General features: G+C 36.5%; 1 protein-coding gene across 8 annotated transcripts in view; it reads right to left on the bottom strand.

Annotated features, from left to right (window-relative positions):
- Positions 1 to 18848, bottom strand: part of SORBS2 (sorbin and SH3 domain containing 2) — a 195626-nt gene extending 176778 nt beyond the window's left edge. For 2 of the 8 annotated variants that reach the window (XM_032224646.1, XM_032224651.1), the window contains exon 1: positions 18394 to 18831. The gene's annotated coding sequence lies outside the window, so the exon portion shown is untranslated. Of the gene's footprint in view, positions 1 to 18017; positions 18077 to 18185; positions 18324 to 18365 lie in introns of those variants that run through there. The other 6 variants (XM_032224652.1, XM_032224654.1, XM_032224653.1 and 3 more) reach the window with 5 other exon arrangements.
- Positions 18849 to 23073: the final 4225 nt, after the last annotated feature.

Raw genomic sequence — 23073 nt, 5'->3', positions numbered from 1 at the left:
TTCTATAAATTCCCTAGCATTTTTGGATTTGGCTTGGTCTAGGAGGATGGTCACAGTTTCACAGCAGAAACTATGGTTAAGGTTCTGTCCATATGTTGTGAAATTAAGAGCTTTCATCATATCTTCTGACTGCTAATTGGTGTTTATGGAGGTGTTCTGCCTATTTTCTGCCTTTTGTCCTACATAGTGGCTGTTGCAGGCATCTATATTGTACATGACTTGTTTTTTCTTCTAGGGATGCTGGGTCTTTTGGTTTACTTAGAATGTTTTAAAGGCTTTAGTTGGCTTGTTTGCTATGCTGATTCCATGTGGTTGTAGTAATTTGTTGGTGCTTTCTGAGATGCTCTTGATGTATAGCAATGTTATTCTTTTTAGAGCGTGTTTTGGTTGTGCTGTATTAGGTTGATTGGTCAAGCACTGTTTGATAAAGTTGTCTGGATATCTATTTTGTTGGAATATGTTGTATAGATGTTTTGTTTCCTTTTTCTCTGTTCAGGATTGCTGTAATGAATTTATGCTCATCTAAATAAAGTTTTTGCACAGCTTCTCTTGAGGGAGGCTGGATTGTTGCTTTGGTAGTGGAACACCTGGTTAGTATGGGTGGTTTTTCTGTACACTTGTGTTTCTCTTTTGCCATTGTGGCCTCTACTGATCAGGATATCCAGGAAGTGAATTATTTTCTTCTTCTTCTTTGGTAAACTTCTTTGGTAATTCCTTTGAAGATATTATCTCTAATTGGTCCTTTTCTATTATGGTGAAGTTGTATCTACATGTCTGATGCATACTTTGGGTTATATTTGTGGAAGTGCAATGGCATTTAGACATTGATAATGACATCCATATAAGTCCTGAAAGCAGTGATCCCATAGGTGTGCCTTTAATTTATTAAGTTTGTCCATCAAATTGGAAGTATGTAGTTAGAGGTTTATAAGATTCAAAATCCTGGGTGTTTCAATCTTATTGTATTTATTTAAGTCAGGTGTGCTGTGGAGAAGTGTGGTTGCAGATTTGAAGTTACTGTAGTGTGGAGTTGATGAAGTGTTTGTTTCCTTTTATGAGGTGACAAGCTTTTTTGTTATTTCTTTTGTGATGTTGTAGGTAGGGGTCCATGGAAATGATATTGCTGGATATATCATTGTAATATGTCTGGTTTGTGTATTTTGGAGCATCCATAGAAGCATGGGAAGATGTGTTCATCTGCCATTGTTCCTCTTTGGTAATTTGATCTTTCTTAGTGAGGTCACTGAGAGTTCTCTTGATCTGGTTGTCTAATTTATGTATTGTGTTAGTGTTCACTGGAATGTAAATTTAAGTAGAATTTTAAATAACCAGCTCATTATCACAAAATAGAAAGGAGAAGCAAAACAACCCATCTTTTCCCAAAACGACAATCTATCCCCATTTGATTAAGCTTACTCTCAGAAAAAGTTACGATGAATAGAAATCCAGCCTTATGAAAAGGTAGCCTAAAGAACATACTTAAGTGTGATTCATAAATTGAATTTAGGATGTAAGAAAACAGAAAATAGAAAGCAAAGTTCTCACTGGTCCCTATATAGAGACAGTAAGAGCAAAATAGTTGCAATATGAAGATTTGGGAGCGTGGGAGGGAAGAAGCAAAAGTTGCTGACTCTGAAAGTTGTGTTATTATCATGGGCAGGGTTAACTGCTCCCTAGCAGTAAATCTTTTACAACCTTCTATGTATTTAAATGAGTGGTCCAAATTTATTCTTATAGTGAAGAGTTCTGCCTTTAGTGATATTGTATCATAGTGACAACAAACTAGTTCAAGAATCCAGATTGCCCAGCTTTCAAAGAGAATCAACTTATTAATATGATATACATCAATTGTTAATAGTTGAACTCTCAATTTGTCTCTTCGCTGGTATTGAATACTTTCATTAACCTACAGTTTTCATTACTGAGGGTGGATTTCCCTCAGGACAATGTCAGAAAGATATCTGGCTGCTGATGAAAACAGAACATTGGCCTTAATTAATCCGTATTCATCCAGTAAGCTATTACTTGAATGATCACAAACAAATTGTGCTATTTATTAAGCCTGCTACTGTGCTGCTATTTTTATTATTCACAACACAATAATTCACCATTCATCAACTAGGAATCGTCCTAGATCACAAATATGGAATTCTAAGGCCAGATTCTCATGCTGCCTGGGAATTGTAGAACTAGTAGAAAACCTCTAGAAGACACTAACTGTCCCAATATCTACAAATAGCCCCAATGATCATGTTTCAAAAGTACTCATGAATTTCTAATACACATACTACATAGATTTTTAACTGATGACAATCATCCAGCCAAGCTACTTTTACAAATATTGGAAGCAATTTTATGGACCAAATTTGGAAACCTCATACAAGGTAAATTAGGAAAGTCTTTGATTCATCAAGAGAATAAATATAAAATGGTTCATTTCTTCCAAATGGCATTTTATGTATTAGAACTTACAGCAAATTCAAACAAGAATGTTTTGGAGGGGAAACAATTATCTCCACACAGTTCACTCACGGAAAAGACAGACTTAATTTGAAAAGGCGATTCAAAGTGCATTCTTCAGGAATGCTGCAAGCCTCCCTTAGCAACTGGGCATATACACAACAGCCAAAGGAGTTGTCATTCCTCCACCAGTCTGGATGCTCCTCTCTTCTCATGTCATTCCTATTGGAAGTTAAAAGCTGAGAAAAGCAACTGTGATGCTGCTTCTCTGCTTTCCCACTCAATCCACTGGATGTAGAAATGAAAAGAAGGAGATAATCCTGTCACTAGGGGTGTCTGTAAAAGGAAGGTCAAAATGGTGGATGAAATCATGTGATTGAAGCCCACACCCCTTCTTGTAGGTATCTGTGATGACCACATAAAAGAGAAAGGCATCAATCACATGATCATCATCTTGATTTTTGTTTTTTTGTTTTTAACTCTTTGATAGAGACCCTGATGGAGCCCAAAGATAGGCAGAAAAAAGCTGAAGATCCCCAATCTTCTTCAATTCTAAATCTGAAATAGAATGTTGATAGAAATTATTCTGCATCTTTCTTCTACTCATGTTTAACCAACTTGATGGAAGAACATTTTCTTCTGAAATTAATTTTAAAGAAAGGCAGCATTTCAATGGAATTTTAATGAGTGGGATGTTCCGGCATTTACTCTGTGTAAGATAAGCATGACATTAATCATTTGTCTTTTATCTCATATCTTCCTTCCTCCCCCACCCCCAAACTTCCTATACTTCGTTTAGGAAGCTGTTATGAAGGAACTTAACCCACTGGGCTTTTTCAGATGAGGAAGCATCTACAGTCAGGGAAACTTCAGATCTATGGAAAACAATCCCAGCAGTAGTAACTTCAATTATATGTGATAATAATGTGAGTTCAAAAATACTACCAGGAAAAAATGATAGAAAGGAACAGTTTTCAAAGAGGAAAAACACTTGAAAAATTGTAAAATAGATTGAATGGGAAAGACCATTTTAAAATGAAAGTAATATACCAGAACATGGCAATTTTAATATGGTAGAAGAAAATAATTAAATACAAGTGGCAGGGTAATAATCAGATTGCAACATTAAATCTAGAATTACCTATGGAATTTTGTCTTGTTTTCAATATATAAACACCATCGTCATAGGACAAAAACAAACAAAGTTGGGAGATCTTTGAAGGATAACATTGGTGTAATCTGTTATATCACACTAAATTATAGGGAAATTTTATTCAGATTATTATATATGGGGAGAGTGAACCTTTGCCCAAGTAAGTAGCATAGAGGTTCTCATCATGTTGTCAATAACTACTTCACATATTAACACTTCAGTAATAACTGAAGGCAGGAAAAACTGTTGGTTGTAAGAGATGACCAGGTTGAGCCCTATGAAGAGTTCTAAAAGACAATCAATCATGAGCCTCTGCACTCATAAGAGATATAAGTCCAGTCCACCTTGAATTACTTTCTATTCTTAATTCCTGCTAATTTCCCTTGACTGTTAGTAGTACAGATTCTTGTAATAAATTTTTATACTCAGTTGAACTGGCTGAATCTCCTGACTTTGCCGACACTGAGGATAACAAGTTTCCTATAAATTTAATTTTAAAATATCATTAATTAGTGGGCATGTAAGTCAAACTCTTTGTATGCCCAAAGATCAAGGATTAACAACAACCACCCAATTTCTTAAAAGGTGATAAATTATAATCATCAAAAGATAAGTATATTCATTTCCTGAATTCTTTAATGAGACATATTTACTACAAAAAAATCAAATACAGCCTGATTCACTCGAAGAAGCTACAGAACATTCATCCAAGTTTTCTATATTGGAAGTTGAAAGAATAATGATCACCAGTATTGAACAGGCAGAGTTTAGGCCAGGCCCATTCTATCCTGGAGTAGGACTCCTTCAACATATGAGTAAATCTAATTAAATGTTGTTATGTTCTCTTTTTTGACTTTAATGTTTTTTAAACTCAATACTGAGAAATTGATAGTGGAAGAAATTTGAAGATAATTCCCTGGACAAAAATATGTTGTCACTTAAAAGGAAATTATAAGGTGAACTTTTCTTTTATAAGTGACCACATTAATTTATGTTCATCTGACTACTGTAGTATCAAATTATAAGGGTGCTAGACAGACCCATCTACTGGCCCCATTATTAAAGTATTATATCAATTTTACAGTACAACAATCAGCTTAGTAAGCCCTATTTTATACAGACGGACAAAGAGACATACATACATACATACATACATACATACATACATACACACACAGTTAATTAATAATCAATTTAAGGCCTATCTATATGCTAATTAATTGTTATGAAAATAACAGGAATAAAAAGTCTTTACATGCATTGGCTAGTAACATTATTATTACTCATTATTGGATTTGAAAACTATATACACCAAATTGTTGAAATTAATTTTAGCAGTTCTCCAATGTGGTTCTAATTTATTGTTTTATTTATCTAGAAAATGTATATGTCTACCTATTTCACACAAAAATCATGAGAAAATTTATAAAACCCACAGAAAAAAGGTAAAACCCACTATTAAAAATAATCATAATACAATAACTAAGGCATCTTGCATTGCCAACATGTATTACCAAAATCAACATTGCTCTCAACTGCTACAGCTTAATATCTGCCAGAAAAGTGAAATCTTTATGGTTTCTGGGTGCAACTAATGTTATGTTAAGTTAGAAGGCCACTTAAGGGGGAAAATCCAATCTGGCTGCATCTCGCCAATTTAGGGATGAAAAATGCTATCAGGATCTCATCCTCTAGTATTTTTTGGATGATGCAGATTCCAAATGGAATAAAGATTCTAGTAAGAAATTAGAGCTGTAGCTTATCCATAGATGTGCTGACATCCATGGGATACCAAAATGCTAAATCTCTGATCAAACATTTCCAAGACAGATTTACAACAGGAACAGACTTAGGTTTATAAATATCCACCTGAGCTGTCCAGCAGTCAGACTGAAACTATCTAATTATTGAACTAATATAGTGAGAGGAGAACAGTGCAAGGCATTTACTTTGGCTCATTTCAACATACTCCTCTCAGCTGTATCAGAGGATTGCTATAAAAAGATTCCTTTCACCAGACAAGTGTGTCCTTGAAGCTAGCAGGAGGATAGAGACAAGCTGATCACGTATTTTTCTACTGCCTCTTTTATCAGGATATATATCAGAAGTTTCCCCTATTTTAAAGAATTGCATAGACAGGTCCACAGAGTTTTATAGCTCCTAGCTGTTCTCAGATCAAGATGCAAATATCTGACACAGCATTTTTTCTAGGTTTTCTTGGCAGCTGGCAGTATACATAAATAAGTTGTTCATAAGGCTAAATAATTAAAGTAAGGGAGATTTAGGAAACTAGCAATAAAATAAAGAGATGAATGGAACTGAAATGATTATAACTAATATAATTATGTATATTAGCAGTGATTGATTACTGTTTCCTTTTTTTCTGTGTTTACTATAACCAAATAGATGTTGACTGTACTTTAAAAAACTGATGTTTCAATTTTATTTCTTTTTCTGTTTTGGATTCAACTAGTCATATAACATAGAAAATACAATGACTTCATCTGATTCTTTAATTTTAAAAGTTTATCTTAGCTTTCCATTTTTTTGCCCGAGTATAGCCACTCTATGCCTATTGTATATAATTAAAAGAAAAAATAAGGCTTGATCCAAAATAGATTGTGTCTTTACACCTTAACATATTGTTATGTGTTAAGTTAATCTATTCTGAAACACACAGCAAAAGTAACTGGCTAAAAATATTCTTTTTTCCTGTTCTCTTAAACTTTTAAGCAGAAAAAGCTTAGAGTTTTTGATAATTGTGTATGTATGTATGTGTGTAGTATATAATATACTACAATCACTGTGTGTGTGTGTGAGAGAGAGAGGGAGGGAGAGAGGGAGAGGGAGAGGGGGAGAGGGAGAGAGGGGGAGGGAGGGAGGGAGGGGGAGGGAGGGAGGGAGGGAGGGAGGGAGGGAGAGAGAGAGAGAGAGAGAGAGAGAGAGAGAGAGAGAGAGAGAGAGAGAGAGAGAGAGAGAGAGAGAGAGAGAGATCACTAAATAGGCACGTAGCACATGTATAGAATTTAGCAAATTGCCCCAATCCAAAATATAAAGGCTATTCTTGCACTAACTTATTCTTCTGGTTATTCTCAGCAACACTTTACCTAGAATATCACAAACATGGAAAATGCTCACTAAACACAGAAATGTACAAAAACACAAGATGCATAAAGTAGGGTATTTTTTAAAAAATGCAAATAAACAGGTTTTCTGTACAACTTCCCTGAAATTATCTTAATAAAATGTCCCAGGTTTAATTTATGTAATTTTGTCACAAGAGGGAGAAAAAAGGCCACAGCTTAATTTTTTATCCAAAGTGGCAACCTCTAGAATTAGCATGAAAGCTTTCAGCCAAATATCTAAACATATTTTTGAAGTAGGTATTAACTGAATTGTTTATTTCTAAACTTTAACAACATCACTAATATTTTATACAGATTCATGCTATTGTCAAAATAAGAAGCTTAACATAATAAAATGAAGGATGGGAATAAAATGAAAGATGGGAATAGTATGAAAGGTTTTTCAGTATTGAATCACTTCAATCTCGCTATCATAAATAGTTCTGAATATAATTTTATTCAATGCTTCTTCACTAAAGTATGTTTCAATACTCACATATAGAACATTTCAGCCCAAGAGAAAAAATTAACAAAAATACTTATCCACTAGAATGGCCACTGCAGATGTTACATTTTTGGGATTCAAAGTAAAAATTTAAATGATGAAGTTACTTTTCATTATTAAAGATTGTAATAATACATACAATATTTAATAATGTGTCAGGTGATACTTTGACTCTTGCAAGCAAAAACGAAACCAGATGGATCTTGTTTACTTCTGAGTATAATTAATTGTAATCCAGGGCATATTATCTTGAAACACTTATTGAAAGTATATACCATATTTTTGAAGTATAAGTCGCGCCAGAGTATAAGACGCACCCAGGTTTTGAAGAGGCAATTTTTTTAAAAAAGTAGGTAGGTAGATAGACGGATAGAGAGGGAGAGAAAGAGAGAGAAATACAGTAGGTAGGTAGGGAGAGAGAGTAGGTAGGTAGGTAGATAGGTAGGTAGAGGGATAGAGAGAGAGAAAGAGAGAGAGAAATACAGTAGATAGGTAGGGAGAGAGAGAGTAGGTTGGTTGGTAGGGAGAGGGATAGAGAGATAAAAATAGAGAGAAATACAATAGATAGGTAGGAGGGGAGAGAGTAGGTAGGTATATAGGTAGATAGAGGTGGGGGGAGAGAAATACAGTAGGGAGAGAGAGAGAGAGAGAGAGAGAGAGAGAGAGAGAGAGTGAGTAGGTAGGTAGGTAGATAGGTAGGTAGATGTTTCCAGGTGTATTTATCCATGTGCTGGAGAAGGAAATAGCTGACATCCTGTAGCACCTAAAACTTTGTTTCTGCTGGGACAGCACTTGATCAATGTAATTCTCATCAACCACTCTAAGTAAACAGCTTTCTGAAAGGGGAAAAAAAGTTTTTGCACTCTGCAAACCTCCCCAAAACAGCCCGTTTTTTGAAAAAACAGGTCTATAGCCTGGTGGGGGGGGTGCTTGCAGAGTGCTCCTGGAGGGGTGGGGTGGGGGGCAAAAATGAGAAAAAAACAGTCAGTTTTTTGCAAAAACGGGCTGTTTTTTGTCAAAAAAAAATTGCATGCATAGCCTTATGGAGGCTTATAGAGTGCTGCTGGGAGCTGGGGGGGGGGGCAAAAATGGCCTGTTTTTTGCTCATTTCTGCCCTCCCCAGCTCCCAGGAGCTGTCTGAAAGCATCCATAAGGCTATGCACAGCCATTTTGGTGAAGGGGCAGGACTTCAAGAAGCAAAAAATGCTGTGTTCGGTGTATAAGACGCACCTAGATTTTCAGCCTCTTTTTAGAGGAAAAAATGTGCGTCTTATACTCTAAAAGATACGTGTATGTCTTTTTTCCTTTTGACTGAGAAGAGACGGGCAAATGTTCATACCTCAAGAGGAGCCTTGGGATTGCTAATTAATCATGTCCTTCCCACTGAGTAGGAAGACTAAATTAAATTTCAAGGAAATAACACTGGATGGAGGAATGTGACTGCTGCTTGAATAGCCATGAAATATTAAATATGAAATGAAATATGAAATGAAGGATACATATGAAATGATACTGGGCAGTCAGTATTGAATATCTTCTTCCTGGAGAAGGAATAGCAGTTTCATTTTCCCCATTTTGTTTTGATTGTCATGGAGAACTACAGTCATTTGGAAGACAGGACCAGATACAACAAAGCATGACTAGGTACAACAAAAAGATGACATAATCCTGAACATAAACAGATTTGAATACAAACGGAATTCTTAAGGAAGTTTTTGACTGAATGGCTTAGAAAAAGAGATCTGCAGCTGTCCATACAACTGCACATTACCTGTTGAGAATTCAGAAGCAGTTATCACAAGCAAGTGGTTGTATAAACACACATAGGAAAGGTAGTCTTTCATTTAGTTTAGCTGTTTTTTTAAAATAAGGCCTCAGGCTTACAATCTTCCTGAGCAACAAAACCTTTCTTAGTCCAACAAGTCTTAAATGCTATAAGGGTGTTGTCCAGCTGATGTTTATTTTTTTTTCCAGAAATGTTAACATCCTACAAGGACAAAGCTGCTCCACCCACTAGCAAACAGGAAATGGCATCGGGTATATTGAAAAAATTCAGTCCCAGATTCGCAAGCAATTCTTAATTTAAAAACATACCTATCCTACAACACATAAAATTGAAATTTGGGGATATCTCTAAAGTAGAATGGTTACAGCCACATAGGATTTGTGCTTTATATTCTTTGCAATATGATCTCATAGTACCATCAGAATGTTTAAAAAAATCAAATATTAAAAAATAATTTGTATGTCCTTCCTATGCTCATTTTAAATATTGGGAGTAATTGAATGATTTGAAATACACAGAAACATAATAGTAGATACCTATAGTTACTAATACCCAGAGTGAAAGTCATTTTTTAAAATTCAAAAGTATTAGTTCAGTTAGGCATATTTTTATTGGGTATATTTTAACATGAAATCATTTCTCCAGTTGGATTCACTGAACTTTTCAGAAAATTTATTAACACTCAATAACCGGACTTCAAAGCATTGTCAAGTGCATACATAGCAGATGTTAAACTTTAAGCTAAACCTTTCCAGGCATTTGAATTTTACTGTCAGAAAAATGCCATTGTATTATACAGCAGTTAACTTTCTATGCTTCCTCCCATGATATGCCACACAGTGTTACTATATTTCATGCTGCCTTGTGTTGTTCAAGCAAGTGCAGACTTTGACAGAAATTTCTCTTCAGGCTAATAGCATTGAGAATACCTTATCTGCCTCCCAGTCTGGGAATTGTATTTAAGCCCAATCATAAATCAGCTAATAGCTTTATGAATCAGATGCTAGTCTGTGCAACTGTAATTGGAATTAAAGCCCTTTTCTCAGCTTGTTTAAAGATTGTGCAGAAATTACCATGACAAATCCAGTTACAGGACACTTTATTTATAAAATGACTCCTAAAATACAATTTTAAAAAGTCTTCTAAAGCACTCCACAATAAGGTTACATCATCAGGAATAAAAAAAGGACTTATGGGCATGCATCTTTACATTTGTAGTAAGGATCAGAATCTGGCTACAGATGTTGAAGTGTTCATCATACATAGCTGTTCTTTTTGAAGAGTGTACAGGGTTCCTGAAGTCATTCTACAATAACTACTTTAACTAAATAAATGCCTAATAAGGGCATCAATAAGGGACACAGTGGCTCAGTGGCTAAGATGCTGAGTTTGTCGATCAGAAAGGTTGGCAGTTCGGCAGTTTGAATCCCTAGTGCCGCGTAACATTACTCCCGTTACTTGTCCCAGCTTCTGCCAACCTAGCAGTTTGAAAGCATGTAAAAATGCAAGTAGAAAAATAGGGACCACCTTTGGTGGGAAGGTAATAGCGTTCATGAGCCTCAGCGTTTAATCATGCTGGCCACATGACCACAGAGACATCTTTGGACAGTGCTGGCTCTTTGGCTTTGAAATGGAAATGAGCATTGCCCTCTAGAGTCGGAATGACTAGCATATATATGCGAGGGGAACATTTACCTTTTTAAGGGCATCAGTAATGGAAAAATGGGCAGAGGTGAAGGTGTACCAATTCTATTTTGTTAACATTTCAAGAATACTCTCTATGGCTTATCCACTTTAACTTTCTAAATTATATCTGAACTTAATTTTGGAATGATTATAGAGCTACATTTTGTATGTTTTATCCTTTTCAAGTCTGTTGATGTGTACAAGTGATCACACCGATGAGAAAAAAGAATTGCATTCTAATTCAAGCATAATATCTTTGTGCCTATCTGATAAGAAAGATGCAAATGAAAAGCTACGGAGAACAACAAGGGATCTTTTTTTTTTTGTATTTTTACATTCACAAGTGTTATACATACTGGAACACAAGTTGCATGTGCATCTCAGGCAATATAGTTAGTCTCACATTGAAGATAAAATAGAGATAAAGATGACTTAAGCATCACACATGAAAACAACAGCTTTTTTATAGCAGCAATATGTGTGTTACAATAGAACTACAATGAAATATACTAACAGCTTTAGAATCTTACCAAATGCATCTAAAAACAGTGCTTCAATTTTCTATTGTCCATGTTCAGCTGCTGTAACTCTTCAAACATGACAAACTTTCTCTAGTGACTAAGGACGTTCCCCATTTGACTGTATTAAGCTATCCTGAGCAGCATGAAGAGCTACATATGGAAACTCAAACTGACTGAGTTTTGATTACTAATTCCACAAACCACATTACTGAATGAATAATGTGATATTTCCAGCATAAATTATACAAGATAATTACACAACAACTTTTAAGGATATATTTACAGGTGCTATTCATTTGTACATATACAGAGGCAGACACAGAGATGATCATCTTTTTTCCTAGTTAAAGTTGATTTCTGTTTAATCAAAATATTAAAATGTATTAAAGCAGTCTACTACGTGGATTGCCATATATCAATCACATGCTTCTGTAATCTACTGAACAATAAGCATTTTACAGGAATTGTTAACACGACCTTAAATCAATGAATACTAAGCAAGGACAGGGTGTGTGAAACAACTTTGCCATTTGTATTTGAGCCATGATGTGATAACAGTTAGAAGAATACATTAAAAACCTTTCTATTTATGCAAAACAAAATGCTTGAGATGCCAATGTATGGTTTTCTTCAATCTTACTGTTAGATCTACCCCTTCAATTGGGAATTACATAAAGGTAAGGTAAAGTCTTGTTCAGGCAGTCTCCAAGCATTGGACATAATTGACTGAAAGAAAAAAAAAGGTAAAGTCTGCTCTGTTTTGAGCTTGAAGTCTGCTCAACTTCTTGGAAACATCCACATAGATTTTTTGGCAACAGTATGGATATGCTTTGCCATCAACTTTCTCTGGCATGTTTTTTGACCTTTCCAGTCTAATGTCCCTGCTTTTTTTGTTTAATCAGCCAATGCATATTATTTACTCTAGCATATTAAATGCGTATGAATGTATGTATGCAATGCATACATGTATGAATACATGCATGCATACATGAGTGTTTGTGTGTGTGTGTGTGTGTGTGTGTATGTGTGTGTGTGTGTGTACTGTATGTGTGTATTCAATATGGATGCCAAAGGTAAACTCACAAAATCAGTGTATGCAGAATTATCCAAATATAGCCACTAACTTAAGCTCTATCATTAAATATCATTGGGATATCTTTTCTGAATGTGAATTCATCATTTTTTTTCTTTTGTTTTCAGCACAGCAGGTTGTATATGAAGAAAACAATGATTCTGAATAATAATGGAAGTATTCACCTCAAATATATATATAGCATTACCCCTAGATCAAGCATGTAATATAATTAAGACTTTTGATTAGGTACATATATTTACATCTTAATTGCTATAAAATGGGAAATAATGGGAAAACTACTTTTAAATTTTTCCCTAATATTAGCTATAACAACAGTTTATAGCACTTAGCTGGTGCAGACTAAGCACAGCCATTAATATTAAAATACCAAAACTCAGAAGCAGTCTGGTAGCACTTTTACAGATTAACAAATTAAAGGAATAAACTGTATCTCTTAACAGTCCAGTAGTATAATTAGTTTGAAAAGTTGCTACTAGACATTTTGGCTTCCATAGACTAACATAGATAGTAGGGCTCTCTTCCTATAATACTAGGATGAAGGACTATTAAGAGATGTAGAGTGAGACATTTGGGGGGGGCAGTTATGCAGGGGTAGACATATCCCAGAGGCAATGATTTATCATTTCAGTATGTTTGCCATTAAAACAACATGGATATGTACATGTAGTTACTAAGTATTGATCTTGAGTCAAATGAAGTTTCAATAATTCCTAATTCTGATACAATTATTTTTGGTAGCTTTTTCCGGCTGGTTAAATGATTTCATGTATTGTTTGTCCATTCTGTCCTCCTTTGTTTTTTAACCTGTTGCCTATAAAATAATTTATTGGGGCTAAGTGGTCCACTTTGGAAACGGAATTTAGTAAGATTGATGCTACTACTAAGTGGTGCCATTGCTTACTTGGTGTTCTACTTACATGAAACCATTCACCAAATTTCTGTCAATAGGAGAACAGGATCTCAAATGATTTGCAACTTCTCAAACATTTTCTATGAGGTCTCTTTTCCACAGATACATCAACTATTAAAACTTTTTGCCTATGCATGAATATATTATCTGACTATTTCCTTTATGGCTCATGCTTTAATTTTATACTATTCTGACTTTGTATTATTAATCATAATGCCTAGATTTTCATGCTGAAACCTTGTGCAATTTCAGACTCTAGAGCTATGGAAAATTTATATAAATGAATGTACTTCCACGGAAAGAAATTCCTCCACATAGAAGAGATCTAGCCCATCTTTCTCTGGGTCTGCATTTTGATCATTTGAAGCAGCCCAGAGAGTCATTTACTAATTCCAGTATAAGGTAGCCTTAGAAAAAATGAGATTTCAGACAACCTTCTATAAATCAGTATCAATTAACGCTGAAAGTATTGACAAGCAAATACTTTATATGGCTATAAGCTACACAATTTCCCCTTTTATAGATTTTTACCAGCTAATATCTGTAATTATTGGTATGTCATTAAATGTCAGCGTTATGCCTGCTCCAAAGGAAAAAATGGGAAAAAAATATAAATGACCATTTTAAAAAAGGAACTTATCAAGGTGTACATATAAGTAAACTGATAATCTACTTTGGTTTTGCCAGGCCATGTGGAAGATTGTTATTAAAACTGACTCAGAAAATTGGTTTCCTACCCTGTTTCTCTGAAAATAAGATCTCCCCGGATAATAAGCCCAATCGGGCTTTTAAGCACATGCACTAAAATAAGCCCTCCGCGAAAATATTGCAACACAGCAGCAGCCATGAGGTGACCATGCTCTCCGCCTCCTACACCTCAAAAATAATAAAAATAAGGCCAAGCACTTATTTTAGGGTCAAAATAAAATAAGAACCTGTCTTATTTTCGGGGAAATATGGTACAAGTTATTCTTAGTGGATTGTGCATTTGATTACAACCAAAACTAAGTACTGCACAGATGGTCAAGAACCTCCCAGTTTTGAATATTGAGGAACTTATGGATGTGGTGAATTATATTCCTTGACGTTCTAAGTTATAAGGTAGAATGTAAGTGCTAAAATCTGTTGACCATATCTGGACAATTCCAATCTACTAGTCCTTGGCCCTACAATGACAGATATACTGAAGATAGCCATCATGCTCGCACTCATTTTGGAGGCATCAAAGCACTTCTGGGTTGAAAGGATTGGCTGATGAATCATCTTTCCCTGGGGGATGCCCAGTTGGGGGCCATTTTCATGTTCCTAGCAGAAGCTGGAGTGAATGATGGGATCTCACTCCATCTTACAGCAGCACTTGGGTCTCAAATGCGGGCTTGCTGTTTGACCACCCAATATCTTAACCACCGAGCTCTGGAGATACGCCTCATTAAATCTGATGGGACAGTATTAATCTGGAAGTTTGTATTTATGTATTTATATAGAAACTTCACACATAAATATATAGGGAAATAGGATACTTTTGGTTTCTAACTCTGCTAATTCCAGTCTAAAATGCAGGAGTTGTTTTGATTGTTTGCTGACAAATTCCATTTTCCTCTCCTTGTAACTCTTCCCTTGTGTTGGAGCCAAGATGAAGCAAATATGCCCAAAATTTACCAAAGTGGAAAAACAATAAACCAACTGGAATTATTTTGTTCCAAGTGAGCTACAGATTAAAAAAACAAGATGAATTCACATACAAAGGCCAGCTACTTGTTTTGTTCTTGTTTTATTGTTTGTCCATTTCAGAGAACAATTGCCTTGAAATGGAAGTTGCCTGTCCATGGAAACAATATGCAGGTTGTCCTTGACTTATGACCACAACTGAGCCCAAAATTTCTGTTGCTAACTAAGACAGTTAAGTGAGCTTTGCCCCATTTTATGACCTTTCTTGACACAGCTGTTAAGTGAATCATTGCAGTTGTTAAATTAGTAATATAGTTGTTAAGTGAATCTGGCTTCCACATTGACTTTGCTTGACAGGAGGTCATTAAAGATGATCACATGACACTGCAAACGTCATAAATATGAGTTAGTTGCCAAGTGGTTGGATTTTGATCACATGACTAGGGGGATGCTGCAACAGTTGTAAATGTGAAAAATGGTCATGGGACACTATTTTCAGTGGGGTTAAAACTTTGAATGGTTACTAAATGGCTACTAAACTCTCCCCCCTTTCCTCCTATGTCAACTCAATAACAGACATGGAAATGCTTTACGAGTTGACCTTGAACTATTGCATGTCAATGACCACTGTATAGCAATATTGCATGCAATTAGAAGCATCTAGTCATAAGATAATTTGATCACTAGGCAGGTCATTGCATGAAGAAGCCAGGACTGCATGTTTCATCTTCTACACATAAAACAAAATATAAAATAAGAATAGCAGAATCATTCCTTCTCTTTACTCTCTAGTCACATTTCACTGAACTGTGTTGCATCCAAGAAGACTATATATTAATCTATAGTGGCAAAAAAGTCCGGTACCACCTTTCAATTAGTCAAATTAACAGATTCCTGATCTATTGCATCCAACAATTTGTTCCCATTCCTTTTGTTCTGAAGGCAGTTTAGGTCAAAAGCAGCAATTGGTATCTGTATTTTTTAAAAATTTAATAGAAAATGAGTATGATCCTCCTCAACTCTGCCATAATGGCATGATAATTTGGAGAAGAAGAATTATATCATATATCTGCCCCTAAGTTATTTGACATACCAAAGAGATCTCCCACAATGATGGCAAATGGACTCCAGAAAGTAACATAATGTAAATGAATGCATAAATTAATCTCTGGAGAAAATATGGTCCTCCAAGAATCCAGAAATGTAGAATAGGACTAAGCAATTTTATACTTTTGAGAGTTAATTCTAGCACAGAAGAAATCCTCATAACAGATCTAAACATTACTTGGCCTCCCATCCAAAGGAAGGTGTCATCAAATCTTTTTTATAGCTTGGGTAGGAGAATATGTTGCAAAAATTGAGCCCTGAATTTCTTTTACATAGGATTTGAATTTGATATACTGCAGTTATTGGAATATTTTTCTATATAATTTTTTTATCGTAAGTTGTGGATTATTGTGTACCCATTAGATACCTCCAGTCCAATCTATCAGGAAGACACCTGATATTACCCTCATATGACAAGACAATAGTGCACACAGTCCCTGGTAATTGGCAAAGATGATTGGAAAGGTATCTGGGGAGTCCAAGGCTTCCTATTCCTTGTGTGGATAAAATCCTAACACTCAAACATGTTCATTCTGTCTGAGACCATTGCATAACTTAAGAAATCATCAAAATATCCCCATGCAAACACTGTTCTCATCTTTACGTATTAATGGAGAGAGTGTTCCATGTTTTACTTATTCGTAAAAAATAAATCTACCACTTCTTAACACGTGCTAACACACCTAAAAGTGTGCTACAAAAAAGAATTTCACATCATGGAACATAAGGCAAAAACTTGAAAAGTCTCATACTTAGACTGTTAAAGCAAATAAAAGCAACAAGAGAATGATTCAATTCAGAACTTGGGAAGAAATTAATAGAACTAGAGGCAGAGGATGCATTTGCTAAGAACTTGGAAAGCAAATATCCAATTCTGTGTACAACAACCTCTCAGTACTCATATGCATAAGAAGTATTCAATATACTATAAAATTTGAAAATCATTTGGACTTTGACACCTTTACAGCTTGCTTCATTCATAAGCACATCAGGCCCCTTCGTTACTAATTTACCAACTGACACAGGCTTAGCCGCTTTTAATGTTTAATCTATTATTAATGGTTAAAATTATCCATGGTTTTTCAGGCAAATGATATGAGACTCTAGAATAGAGGATGTATTCCAGCTTTTCTTTCCAAGTAGCCCAAAATGATGACATTTTGCCAAATAAATGAAAACCGTGGTACATTTTTATCTTGTGCTTTAAAGTACCCATTACCTGATCGCTGCTTTGTTAAGAGAATATTATTATTAGGAGTCTGTTTTACAAATGTTTTCTGAGAACAATTCCTTCAGAAACTAGAAGCCTACAGAAGTACTGTAACACTAGATCTACGCCAGAACCGTTTCCTTTGGACTGCTCTGTAGGCATTTCATGCTTATGTTTCATTTCCTTTGTCCCTCACTGCTCTTGATAGACACTCTGCCATCTGACATAGGTTTCAGAGGAGTTTACATGTGGTTGAATTTATTATGTGCCACTGTGGCTTCCTTTTCTTTCAATCCAACTCCAAACTGAGAGGACACAAGTGCTGCATTATGCATCTGGAGATGAATTTGGTAGGTGGGTGCTCTCTGGAAAGGTGCGAAGGCTTCTCCCACTTAGACACCTCTTAACAGCACGGGCATCAGAAACTAATCAAACAAAGCAATGGGGGCACCTTGTCCAGAAAACTAGTGCAAACACGGCTTTCCCTTATGACCTACTTATGGTAACAATACAATACCGGAGCAATAGTGAAGGAGGGTTGTGGTGTGCCTTCAATCCACTGTTACAACAGCCACCTCAAAGCTTGGCAAAATGTCAAGAAGGAAGGAGGCAAAGACTCGGTGACAGATTTTGAACTGTCTCTCTAATCCTGGAAATATTGATCCACACAGACACACACCCCCGCCCGAAGTACAGAGAACAGTTATAAGAAGAAGAAGAAGCCGACTGCACTACACGAAGGATACATGTAACGGGCAGGAGCCGATTCAGAAAGCAAATCCTAGCTTACAATAATAGATGGAAAGCGGGCATTCCCATGCTCAGCGTCCGGGAAGAAAATTGCCCTGCAACTGAATGGAAAATCGTTACGAAAGGGTTAAAAAAAAAAAACTTCCCCCAAGCACCACCTAGGAGCTCTTTCGCGGCAAGCAGTCCGGGCACCCAAACAAAAGCTTACCTTGCTCAACCCAGAGCGGTTCAGACGCGCATGAACAGCAGCGGGCTTTCTTTCACTAAATCCTCAGCCAGATGCTCCCAGCCCAGCAAGCTGTTAAATAGGAAGTGCACACCAACCTGAGTGGCTCCCCGCCCCCCCCCGCCCAAGCCTGCAAGGCAGAGCCCGTCGTGAATTGCACACCTGCTCTGTCGCTCGCTCGCTCGCTTACCCTCCGCCGCTGGTGTGGCTGTTCCTCGACTAGCAGTCGCCCCGGGCAAGATCAATATGCGGGGGGGGGGGGTGTGAGGGAAGGAAGGGGAACGGCAACACCCTTCTTTGGGGGTCACCACTTCACGTTTGCAGGGCAACGGGCATTGCGGGGAAGAGCCTCGCCGCCTCTCCCTCCCTTTTTGCCCTCAAGATGCGCCTCCAAGCGCGCGCGCCCCAGCCTGCAAAAAGCGATGTGCCCGAGAGACGTAGAGCGGATCACGCTGCATTCCACCCTTTCTCCCGGTGAGCGAGAGCCCGCTTGTCAAAATGGCAGCTTGGAGACATTCCGCGCTCCACTAAGGAGGCGCGAAGAGGCTTCTTTCTTCAGCTCCCTACACAATAAATCACATACAGACAAACACACACCCCTTTTTGGTGGCTGTTTACTGCGCGGTAAACACAGCATAATATGCTACAGTCTCCTAACCTCTCCCCCCCCCAACCCCCAGCAAAATGGCTGGTCCTTTCAGCTCTCCTGTAGACAGCTCATTGGGTTCCGTGAGCTTTCTGTAGTCATGGCAACAACCAACGGACAGATCTCCCAAGCATGGTTGATCATGTGCGGCTTGTCCCCCTCCGCTCCAGTCAACACTGAAGGTAAAATGCGGCTGGGCTTCATTGTTACGCGGGGAGAACGCGCACAGACCTTTCTGCGGCGCGCGCTTGGTCTCGCTGGCTCTTAAAGCGGGGCAGAGTCGGGCAACAGTCTCGCCTGCACAAAACGCCGTTAGGGAAAGTCAGTGTAAGCCAAGGGAATGATCTCTTTTTCTTTTTCCTTTCTCCTATTCCTTTCTCCTCTAAAACTGGCCTGTGGCTTGAAAAATATTTAGAAAGCCGTTTTGATCGTTTATATCGAAGTGCACCTGTAGGGAATCTGAATCGGTGCAGTACTACAATTCCCTTCCCTGGTTCTAATCATGCTAGCAGGGAAGGTAAAGGAAGAGCTGTCCAGCAGCCCTAACCCAGTGTTTTTCAACCTTTTTTGTGCAAAGGCACACTTTTTTCATGAAAAAAATCACGAGGCACACCACCATTAGAAAATGTTAAAAAAATTTAACTCTGTGCCTATATTGACTATATATAAAGTAATTTTCCCACGGCACACCTTACACTATGTCACGGCACACTAGTGTGCCGCGGCACAGTGGTTGAAAAACACTGCCCTAACCTATGTTACTTGCTGTAATTGAAATATGGGTAGGAACAAGGCTTTATTAATTCAGGAAATTAATACTAAGTTTTCTAGCCTAAAAGGAATGCAGCAAAAAAACTTCATTTTTTCTTTCTGCAATAGCTGGATCTATATATCAGAATATATTTTAAATGCCACCACTGTCTCCTAGCAAGGTTTTAATAAGTCATCACAGGTAGTAGACATAGTCCAAAATGGCAATAATTTCCAAATAAGATTGGAAGAGCAACATACATTAGACAAAGCCAATATCAAATGGCATCACAGTTAGTATAAAATACAACATTGTACAAGTAGTCCTTGACTTACAACCTCAATTGAGTCCAAAATTTTTGTTGCTAAGTGAGAGTTGAGTGTGTTTTGCTCCGTTTTGTGACCTTTTTTGCCACAGTTGTTAAGTGAATCACTACAGTTTTTAAGTTTCTAACATGTTTGTTAAATGAATGTGGCTTTCCCATTGACTGCTTGTCAGAAGGTCACAAAAGGTGACCTTGGATACAGAACCTAGGATACTGCATAAATATGAGTCAGTTGTCAAGCATCTGAATTTTGATCACATGACCATGGGGATGCTGCAATCATAAATGTGAAAAATGGTCATGTCATTTTTCTCAGTGACATAGTAACTTTGAACAGTCACTAAATGAACTGCTGTAAGTCAAGAATTACCTGTAATTCATAAAACATAGTTTATGGCTTAGTGGTATATGAGAACACAACCACTGCATACAATTCAAGAAACCTTGGTAGGAACAAATAATTCTATATTATGTAGGAAGCCAGGTTCTTCCACAAAAATATATAACAACCACCTCTAACACTGCCAAAATGTTGAGGCAAAGTGGAGATATTTGTAAGAAACCTGAGAAATGCAGACATTTGTAGAAGATATTGGAGCAGTGTTTCTCAACTGACCCAACTTAAAGATGTATGGGCTTCAACTCCCAGAATTCTCCAGCCAGTATCTGAAAGTTGCTGAGGTTGAGAAGCACTGCATTGGAGTACTGAAAGTCTGCATCCAGCAAGGCAGAGCAACATTGTGCAGCCCTTGCAGCTAACTCTTTAATTTAGATCCCAAAACAGTGGTCCTGCTATCTTATGTAATTTGAAAAGTGAAATGAAAAAGGTCTTGCATGGTGTTTTGCAAGTTTTAAGTTAGATTTGTTGCTGATTAGACAAAAATGCAAATGTTCTCTATTTGAGATGTCAAACATTTTTATAATGTAGATACTGACTGAAAATAGCACAATCCCATTGTGCTAAATAAAAACAAGTAGGGTCAAAATTGAGGTTGACTGCAGGTGAATTCATCATTTTTAATTTCTGGGTAAAAATAAGCTATTGTGAACTTTAAATGAACAGCAGGAATACCGGTAGATGCTTTTAATTTTTGTTAAAAATATTATTTATTAAAATATTTAATAAAGTTTAAAAGAACCACAGAATTATAAAGGAAGAAGTAAAAAAGAAAGAAATTGTAAAAGAATAAAAGAAAAAAAATGAAGGATTAAAAAAGAAAAGACATCTAAAGAAGCAACTTTAAATCTTCTGCGCAGTAATTCACACATAGTAATTACTATCTCCTCCCTCCCATGCATATTATAGTTCCTTTCTTACAATAGAAAAACCTTTTAAATTCACAAATCCAGAAATCATCAGTTCATTTGATCCATTTTTACCAAAAAGTTCATTAAGGGTTTCCAGTCTTTCATAAAAGTAGTTGTAATTCCCTTCTTAATCAAACTCAGCTTAGCCATTTCTGAAAACTCAGCCATCTTCACACTCAGTTCCTCCATCACTGATATTTCTGTAGCCTTCCATTTTTAGGAAATAGATGCTATTAAATAAAATAAATATTATAGTCTTATCAAACAGAAAGAGATATATATATTCCATTGTACTTTGTTTAAAGGACAAAAGACAGGCAAGACTTGAATGCTTTGTTTTATGTTTATTCGTGTTTTATGATGTCATAAGTGAACAAATATCAGATGATTAGAAGCTATGGTAGATAACAAAAACATGATGATGATGTGATGATATATCCCTTTGTCTGGCAAACCCTTTCCCTCTTTTTGGATGAAGACTAACCTAGACATGGCTACTTTTAATGTTCTTTAAGATGAAAAAATTAGGCAACATTTGCAATAAAACTGTCATAGAGATGATTGTGGAAATAATTTATGCTACTTATATTCAGAAACTATACAGAAAAATAGAAACTTTGCATTGTTTAAGAGACAATTTTGGATTGGAATTTTAGTCATGAAAGTTTAGTGTGCTGTCCGGTAATTTACACATAAGTGGAAACTACTTCACGTAACAGTAGTAAAAATAAAATGGGGGAAAAAACTCTAATTGCAAATACCTCCCAATTCAATGAAGGAAATGTTTATTCCTGTATTTATATCACATGTTTCTCTGGCTTCTTAAGATAGTGTCCGTAGAAGCTCCCTCAGTTTAATTTTCACAACCTTGTGAGAGATAAATTGAACCAAGAGACAATGCTCAGACCAAAACTTACCTAATGGGGTAATGAATTTGCATTACGGTCCAAGTTGAAGTTCTTAATTCCTAGAAATACTGCTTAATATACATAGAACATAGAATAATAGAGCCGGAAGGGACCTTGGAGGTCTTCTAGTTCAACCACCTACCTACCTATGGCAGGAGATCCAGTACCTATGGCAGGAGATCCAGCTCTTAAAAACCTCCACTAATGGAGCGCCCATAACTTCTGGAAGCAACCTATTCCACTGACTAATCATTGTCAAAATACTGAGATGGAAATGAGAATCTGAAGTACACTTTCTGCATAGGATTAGTCAGAACTAATCCTTCCACCACTCCCACCATCCAGTCAGAACTGATGAAGTTTCTTGAATGAGAGGGAAAATGTCTTCAAGGAAAAAGAAAGTCCAATTGCCTTTTGAAAAAGCACTTTTGAGGCAACCATGACCTGGATGACTGAAAATCTCCATAGACACTTTCTTCATACTGTACAGTTTCTAAATTAATTGCAGTGAGTGGTGTTTGTATGCAAAGTAATTACATGTCAGTAATAAATTGTAGAAATTGCTATATGAATATATTCAGGCAACTTTTGAGTCGGCTACAAAATTGCCACATTGTCCTAAGAAAGGATTCAAACTGGTCAGACCCTGTGTGCCATGATTCAAAGGAGAATCTCATTCATAATTTTTGACATGTTTTCTGTCTAAAGTTGTGAGGAATCTTTTCTTTTTTCTCCCTTTTTCTTTCTTTTTAAAGAAAATTTGGTTGTTTGCAAACAGTATGTTAATATCCAGTTTTAGATAATGAAAATATTCATCATTTCAATGGTTGGTGCGCAATCCAAAACACAAAGGCTAGATTAAGATGCATAGCAATTATATTGACATTTACTCAGAAGCAAGTTAAATTATGTTCAACAGATTTTACCGCAAA

The sequence above is a fragment of the Thamnophis elegans genome, chromosome 9 (genome assembly GCF_009769535.1).
Source record: "Thamnophis elegans isolate rThaEle1 chromosome 9, rThaEle1.pri, whole genome shotgun sequence".
Lineage (NCBI taxonomy): Eukaryota > Metazoa > Chordata > Lepidosauria > Squamata > Colubridae > Thamnophis > Thamnophis elegans.
This window is presented reverse-complemented; position numbering and strand designations above follow the sequence as displayed.